The sequence below is a fragment of the Octopus bimaculoides genome, chromosome 14 (assembly GCF_001194135.2).
Source record: "Octopus bimaculoides isolate UCB-OBI-ISO-001 chromosome 14, ASM119413v2, whole genome shotgun sequence".
NCBI lineage: Eukaryota > Metazoa > Mollusca > Cephalopoda > Octopoda > Octopodidae > Octopus > Octopus bimaculoides.
The window spans coordinates 55,440,897-55,449,994 of NC_068994.1; positions in this window are offsets into that span (position 1 = coordinate 55,440,897).

Genomic DNA, 9,098 nt, shown 5'->3' on the forward strand with positions numbered 1-9,098 from the left:
CATACACACACATGTATGTATATATACATATATTCACACATGCATAATCACAAGTTTGTATGCATATATATGTATATGTAAACGCGCACACACACACTGACACACATATCTATGTATCTATATATACATACACACACATGTATGTATATATACATATATATACTTACGTGCATACACATAATCACAGACTAACACATACAAACACACACACGTACACACACACACTCAAGCACACACACACACACACACACACACACACACACACACACACACACACACTTATGAAAAGCATTGGATATCTAACGCATGTGTTGTTGCCGGGGTATTTTACTTATTTAGCGCACAATAGAACACTGTTGCCTTCTATTGGCAATATCCTTAATGAATACGGTATATAACTTATTGTGCCATTACACAATAGAATCTGCTGGTATCAGGGAGAAAGGCTTTTTATTAATGCCTTCAGGTTCAAAGAGTCTTCTAGGGGACGTTATCATTAATAACATCTGTAGCATTGAAGCCTTTCATTATTTTCCGTTTCATTTTGTTTTTTTTATGATATTATTTTTTCCCTCCTGTTTGGTTTCATACAAAAGGCTTTGAATAAACAACTGGGACAAAAATAATATAATATCTATATTAGACAGAAGATGATGAAGACTTGTATTAGTAACATGTGTTAGTGATATTTGATCCTATTAAAACATCATACGCTCATCACACACACACATATATATACACATATGTACACACACCATACATATATGTACTTATGTGTGTGAAAAAAAAAAAAAAATATATATATATACATACATATATATGTTTATATATATGTAGAAGGCGCCTGGCTTCGAGCTTACGATCGTGAGTTGTGAGTTCGAATCTCGGACCGGGCTGCGTGTTGTGTTCTTGAGCAAGTCACTTTATTTCACGTTGCTCCAGTTCACTTAGCTGTAGAAATGATTTGCGACGTCACAGGTGCCAAGCTGTATCGGCCCCTTTGCTTTTCCCTTGGAGAACACTGGTGGCATGAAAAAGGGAGGCTGGTATGCATGGGCGATTGCTGGTCTTTCATAAAACAACCTTGCCCGAACTTGTGCCTGAGAGGGTAACTTTGTAGGTGCAATCCCATGGTCAGTCATGACCGAAGGGGGTCTCAGCATATATATATATATATATATATATATATGTATGTATATATATATATCTATGTATGTGTGTGTGTATGTATAGATACCTGTATATTGGAATCCCTGGACGCCCAGTGACCAGTAGCAAAAGAAGCATGTAGGTTTCCATATAAATATTACAGTACGGCAGATGGCAGATCCCTTCTTATAGCTTCTAGATCTTGAAAAAGAGTGTTAGCTGAGCCTGCTATTGGCTTAATTCATTGCAAAAATACCTTCCATAGCGTTTGGGGTGATGCACAGAACATCACAGTTTTTCAGGAAGGCACGTTCAGGATGTACTACTACCATTATGTTTCTGCTGTCAACATTCATATGAGTTTCAGTCGAGGCGAGCGTCAGACACGGCGATATCATCATTGCAAAGCTCTTCATCGCATGCCTAGTAATTTTCATGAGTGACATTTGAATGCAAAGATGGTGTCAACATCAACAGCGTGCAACTAACACGTTTCCCAATTTAAAGTTGATTTCGTGCTTATAGTAGAAACATGGAATTCTGGCACAAGGCCAGTAATTTCGGGGGTGGAAGCTAGTCAATTCGATCGACCCCAGTCCACAAACTGGTACTTATTTTATCAACCCAGTAAAGATGAAGACAAAGTCGACCACGGCAAAGTTTGAACTCAGAACGTAAAGATGTATGGAATGCCACAAATCGTTTTACCCAGTCTGCTAATGATTCTGCCAGCTGCCGCCCTAAACGACATAGATATTAATTTTTAATAGAGGTGAAAAAGCCACATATTTTTGATAGGATGGTGATGGTTGCGGCTGTGGATGGGTTTAATCAATCAATTTATGCTCAGTAGTTGTCAGTCAGATATTTTATTTTCTCCACACAGTAATGATCAAAAGTAAATTTGACCTCAATGGGATTTGAACTCACAACAGCCATAAAGAGGCGTGACGAAATAACGTAAGGTATTTTCTCCAGCTCTTTATCTATTCTCTCACTCCACAACCCCTTAAATACCTGAAATACTAAAGGTTTGTTTGTCTAGATCGGTATGCCCCATATATTCATTAGCGCATATTTTACACTTTATTATCTTGTTAATATTCCGACTGTTTATCTTGTGAATTTCTCTTCCCACCGCCATTTTGTTTGAAATATCTTCATTTTATTTTATTTTTGCCTTCATTACAACTTTTTCATCTCAATTTTTAGCTTTATATAATGCTTTCGCTATATTTTGTTTTCCCTATTACATTTTACACTACCCACACTACACATGCATATTCTCTCACTGCATTTAGTTGACATTTTAAGCGCAATTTTTATGATCTTCTTCTTATTTTGTTGCTTTCGATGTTTTGGTTTTCCGATGTTCTGCATTTGTAATTAAAATGTAAATTTATTCTGTTCAACTTGGCTATTCAAAGTGAACATTGTTTCTTTTTGTTGTTGCTTTAAAAATAAAAGTTAAAATGAAATAAAATGTGATATAAAAAAGCCTATAAAATGTAAATATAAATATAAACTATGAATAAACAAGGAAATAAATACACATTTTACCACAAAAACAACAAAATTTTTCCTGGAAAATAATAAATCAGGAACTGAAGTTGCAGCTATTTTTAAAAGTGAGGCGAGAGTTTATTTAATTCATTTTCTGCTTATTTTTGTTTTTTAGATATTTTCTAAACTCTAAAATAACACAAAAATAAATAATAAAAGAACAAGGATTTTAAAAATGAGACAAAAAAAAAATAGGTAAGGAATCGCCAAAAATTAACAAAAATGAAACGTACTTGACATTCCATACAACAAAACATTTTCTGATAACTGATGCGAAACGAGTAAAAATCGTTTTTTTTTTTGGTATTATTCAGAGAATTTTTTGACGTTTTTTTTATTATTTATAACTCTTTCGAAACATGGCTATTCTTCACATTTTTGTTTCAATGACGAAAACTTAGCAGAAATCTCGACGGGATAGACCTTACTTTTCATTTTAGCAGGATCAATAAAACAAATACCATTATAGTACTTGGCGTTGAATCAATTGACTACAGTGCCACCGCAGCAGAAATTGGTCTTGTGCCAATGTAAGAGATCAATACCAAATTGTGTTTCCACAGGGATTAACACTTTGCTCTTCATCACACTGACAAAGTTAAAACAACAACTAACGATGCACTCAATAGAGGTGACGTTGCGTATTTTTGGAAAGTCCATGCGGAGCCTTAAAATGGTAGCCATAAAAAACGTTATGAAATTAAAGAGAAAGTTACACAATTATATTAAGTCCCATCTCTGTATCTGCATATTTCATATACGATATATTAATAAGAGAATTCGAAATATGTGGTAAGAAAGATAGATTTACAGATATGTTAGTTAGATTTCAGATGTCTAATACCTAAATCATTTTTAAAAAATCGATATGTTATAGGTTCGATATTTAGACAAGTATGTATGTTAGTGATAATATATTTGAAACACTGGGCTTTAATATGACAACTAGAAATCATTATGGAATGAGGCAGATAGATTTTTGAGAGAGATTTCACATATTCATTAAAGAGATGATTATAAATATCTATTAATAAGTGATGAGTTCGATAGGCAGATAAGTACGTAAGCTGGTTGTAATATATTTCGGAGATGGGACACTGAAATTACTAGAAATGAATGAAATGAGAGCTCGTGCTAACATACTTAGGACATCGAGTAACCAAAAAATATAGATAAGTAAAAGAGTGCTAATATGTTTAGTACACAAAAGGTGGCGAGCTGGCAGAACCATTTGCACGCCGGGTAAAATGCTTAGCGGGTCCGCCCGTTCTGGGTTCAAATTCCGCCGAGGTCGACTTTGCCTTTCATCCTTTCGGGGTCGATAAATTACGGATATAAAGAAAATGAGGTGTAAATTCATGTTTGAATTTAATATACGGAACATTAAAAAGCTATTAAAAATAACTGACAGATATACTTATAAGATAGATAAATGAATTTTAATGTATTTAATCCAGGTAACATTGAAAAACGAACAAGAAAAACGCGAGATAGATAGACAAATTAGAGTTGGCGTATTGCACATGTTGAGGATTAAGGAAAATAACTGGAAATTGCTAAGTGGAGAAATAGGGAGTGTATGTGTGTGTCTGTTTGTGTGTGTGTATGAGAGAGGGAGGGGAGGAGAGAGAGTTAAGTGCGTGTTAAGATATTTAATATATGTAACATTAATAAAATTAACTGGGAAAATGTGATGAGGCAGCTAGATAGAAGGTTTCATAATTAAGTTTGTGTTAATATATCTAATGCACAGAGTATTAAAAAGATAATAGATATGCGGTGCGGCATAGTGACAGAGATAAAAGCTTGTGTTTTATTTGTTTACATTTTAACATAAAAAGGATGAAAAGCATCGGTTATCATTGTTTGTATGACTTGATATCTGGTATCATGCTTTTGATAAGGGTTTTAGTTGCTGAAACAGTCGTGAGAAAGCATAGGCTTGTTCTCTGCCTTAAGGGAATTGGTTCTGCAGAACATCGAATATGTTAGGCGGTGAGCTGGCAGAAACGTTAGCACACCGGGTGAAATGCTTAGCGGTATTTCGCCTGTCTTTATGTTCTGAGTTCAAATTCCGCCGAGGTCGACTTTGCCTTTCATCCTTTCGGGGTCGATGAATTAAGTACCATTTGCGTACTGGGGTCGATGTAATCGACTGGCCCCCTCCCCCAAAATTTCGGGCCTTGTGCCTAGAGTAGAAAAAGAACATCGAATATGTGATTGCCGGAGCGAAAGATGGCTGAAACAATAAATGGCTGCTACTCGTTTTCAGTTGAGTCAAAAGGAACGAAATTTAAAATACTCGTGATGAGAGAATTCAGTAAATAAAATGGCTCGATATTTGTTAATGTAGGACTATAAGAAATAATTTTGATTTAATCTTAAGATATTTTGTATATGAAATATGCAAATACAGAGGTAGACTTAATATAATTTCTGATGAGTTATTTCATAAATGAAACATTTGTATGACTCGGTTGAGCGAATATTTCTTCAAATTTCCTGTCTTGAGCATAATTAAATGCAATTAGCCATTATTCGTGCGTATGTTTCATGTGACAGTACGTTGCTGAAATAAAGGAAAATGAAAGATAAATTTCAAGATGTAAAAAAGAAATGTTATTAATTAATATAGGAGGCGTTCCTTAGATTTAACTTCATAGTTTGTCATGGAATTTTACAGTTTGATTCGACTTTAACGTATTATAAAATAACGAAACGAAACGACTGCAGTACAGTATCATTTCACGCCGTTTTGCTTGACGGGTCACATTTTGACCCTTAATGACCAGAAAACTGATCTGTCACAACTAGTCTCTATATTGTCTGCGTCTATTTTACAGCATGTTTTAGAACACGTAGGATACAACGTTGAAATTTTACCTGTAGTTACCAACCGCAAAGCGATTTGTGCCAAGAAAACAACGACCTGATATTTTTTTATTTGTGTTTATCATTTGACTGCCTGCTTACTGGGTATCTATCTAACTAACTATCTACATACACACACATATATATGTATATATGAATGTGTGTATATTTATATATATACATATATATATATATACACGCGCACACACACACACACACACACACACACACACACACACACACACACACACATATATATGTATAAATATATATATTTACACTCCTCCCACACACTCACACGTATCACTAAGCACTCTCTCACCATCTGCATTGTTATTTCCCTCATGTTCTATAAATCTATAACAAACCCCCCTATTATCATATAGCATTCAATTGACGCATCATTGAAATATCATAATGAACCCTTATAAAACTGTGATTCCACAATTTATCATCTGTTTTTCCGCCATTACCATCCATTGTTCATTCACCAAGGAAACGTAATATTTACCAGCAAACCATTTTTCCCAAGCAGTCAAAACGATGTAAAAAAAAAAAAATGAAAAAAAAAAAAATATGAATGAAAATTAAATGAAGGAAAGAAAAAAATTATTAACGACATATCAAGAAAAATAACACTTAAAAAATAAGAACGAATAAAAAAAAAACAGAGAATCGCATAAGAAACAAATAAGATAATAAATATAGATAGAAACTGAATCAGGTGATGTCCCCCTTAGTATCTTTCGTTGTTTCTGTTATAAGGAGAGCGCTAAGGAGGTGCAATGGTAGAATAATTGAGAGAGAAACCTGCCACTGAACCATCGAACAAGGAAAGAAAAGAAAACAAAAATAAAAGTAAAAAGTAAAAAAGACCCTCAAATCTATGTTGTTTTCACTCATTGAATATTGGGGCTCAAATTTTTTTTAAAATTAACGCTAATTTGATTGCCGGAAGACAAGTCTTTCGTTAGCAATATAGCTTATTGAATGAGAACGCGAATGTAAGGATTTGGTCGTTGTCCCTTAGGAAATTTTAGTGAAAGTGCGTGGCTGAGTGGTTAGGGCATTCGACTCACGATCATAAGGCCGTGAGTTCGATTCCTGGCACCGTGTTGCGTCCTTGAGCAAGCCACTTTATTTCACGTTGCTCTAATCCGCCCAGCTGGCAAAAATAAGTTTTACTTGTAATTCAAAAGGAGGTGGGTAGGGGTGGGGGGTCAGCCTTTGACATATTCTATGTCACCCTGAATCTCTCTGAGAACTACGTTAAGGGTACGCGTGTCTGAGGAATACTCAGCCAATTTCACGTTCTGAGTAAGCAGGCTGTTCAACGGAACAGCTGAGTGTATGTCGTTTAGTAAATTTTACTGAAGTGAGGAGAGAGAGGTAGAGAAGAAAGAGAGAGGTAGAGAAGAGAGAGAGAGGTAGGGAGGGAGAGAAGAGAGTCAGAGAGAGAGAGGGGGGGGTGAAACTTGACAGATACATGAGCCTACCGTAACTGATTGTTGTTTGAATGTGGGTTGCCGGAAAGGGCTAGAACAGAGCTCTTGGATTTGGTGTGGCAAAGGAATTCAGTGTTGTGTGTAAAGGGACACCGAATCACTGCCATTTAGGGGTTTCTACTTTGTTCCCACATTGTTGTTCTCTATCTTAAGCGCCATTGAATATAACCCGTTTGTTCTGTCATTTTAATTGAATTTTACAAGGTGACAAGCTGTCAGAACCATTAGCACGCCGGGGGGAAATGCGTAACGCTATTTCGTTCATCTTTATGCTCTGCGTTCAAATTCCGCCGTGGTCGGCTTTGCCTTTCATCTTTTCCTGATCGATAAGTACCAGTTGAACATTGGAATCAATATAATTGACTAAACCCCTCCCCCGGAATTACTGGCTTTGTGCAAAAAATATTTGAAACCAATATTATTCTAACAATTGCAGACATATGTTCGTTTGGAATTTTACTACAAATTGCTATGTTTGCGAAAATCCTACGAAAATCCAATTTATTCTGTTAATTTATATTTTATCATTAGACTGCGGTCATGCTGGGGCAACGCCTTGAGAAATTTTAGTCGAATGAATCGGTCACAGTACTCTCTTTTTATAAGCCGGACACTTATTCTATCAGTCTCTATCGCTGAACTGCTAGGTTTCGGGAACGTAAACACACCAACACCGATTGGTGCTGAACACACACAGACACTCTCTCACATTCGTACACACGCACATATATTTAAATGTGTGTGTGTGTGTGTGTAACGTGTTTCTTTCAGTCTCTGTCTACCAAATCCACTCACAGCGTGTGTTCAAAGAGGAGTGCCTCTATTTTGAATCTTGAGCTCATTTTGTTGTAACTTAACGAATAGGGCAAATAAGTTGCAAAATTATCCAAAACTTTTGATTCTACACGTTTTATTATTTAACAGCTTAATATTAATGGTTATTTTAATAAGTTAGTATTAATGGTTTTTTAATAGCCTAATATGTATAGTTAATTAATACTATATAACATAGCATATTACCACCTTAATATCAATTGTTCGAACTCCGTCAGTTAATTTATCTGTCATTTCATCGCGTTCATGAAATATGTAACTGAATGACAACAGGATTGATATTAATTTTCAATATGTGTAAAGCACCGTCCTAGATGTAGCTATTAAATTCAACAATACATTGCCTTTTTTTTTGTTGGTTCAATCAATAGCGAATGAGTCTATCATCTGACCGAGTTAATAACTTAAGTATCATAAAGATGATAGGGCCAACAGAATCAAAGAGAAAAGGAAAATTTATAATAACCACCGTCTCAACAGGAGGCAACAGGAAAAAGAAAAGAGGAAGAAAATGAAAGAAAAAGTGGTTCTTTTGGTGAAATTCTTGTAATGAGATTACTAAGTTAATATATTAAGGAAGTAAGTAGCATTCTTTGTAGAGGTTGCTTCAAAGATATGAAAGCATAAAGGAAATTGCGTTTTCTTTCGGTGATTTTAAAAAGAGACACGTGATTAATACGCGGAAATATAATGAGCTGGGGAAAATCTCATTTGTAATGTTTGATATGGAGTCGAGCAGACCTGCTCACATCCATACATACATGCATACATACATACATGCATACATACATACATACATACATGCATGCATACATACATACATACATACATGCATACATACATACATGCATACATATAAGTATATATGTATAGTTGTATGTACACAGGTATATACATAAATACATCTCTCTCTCTCTCTCTCTCTCTCTCTCTCTCTCTCTCTCTCTGTGTATATATATATATATATATATATATAGTTATGTATGTGTTTTTTCGTGTTTTGTTCGAATGGTAACCACTCCTGAAGAAGTGCCAAATGTCTAAATCCAATGGACCAGTCACTGGATAATTTTGGCACAGAAATGTTAACATAGAGTGGTGAATAAATCGATATATCGAATTTGAAGTCTCTTTTGAATATGAAAATTTAAAAGTTTAAAAACCTTATAATATATA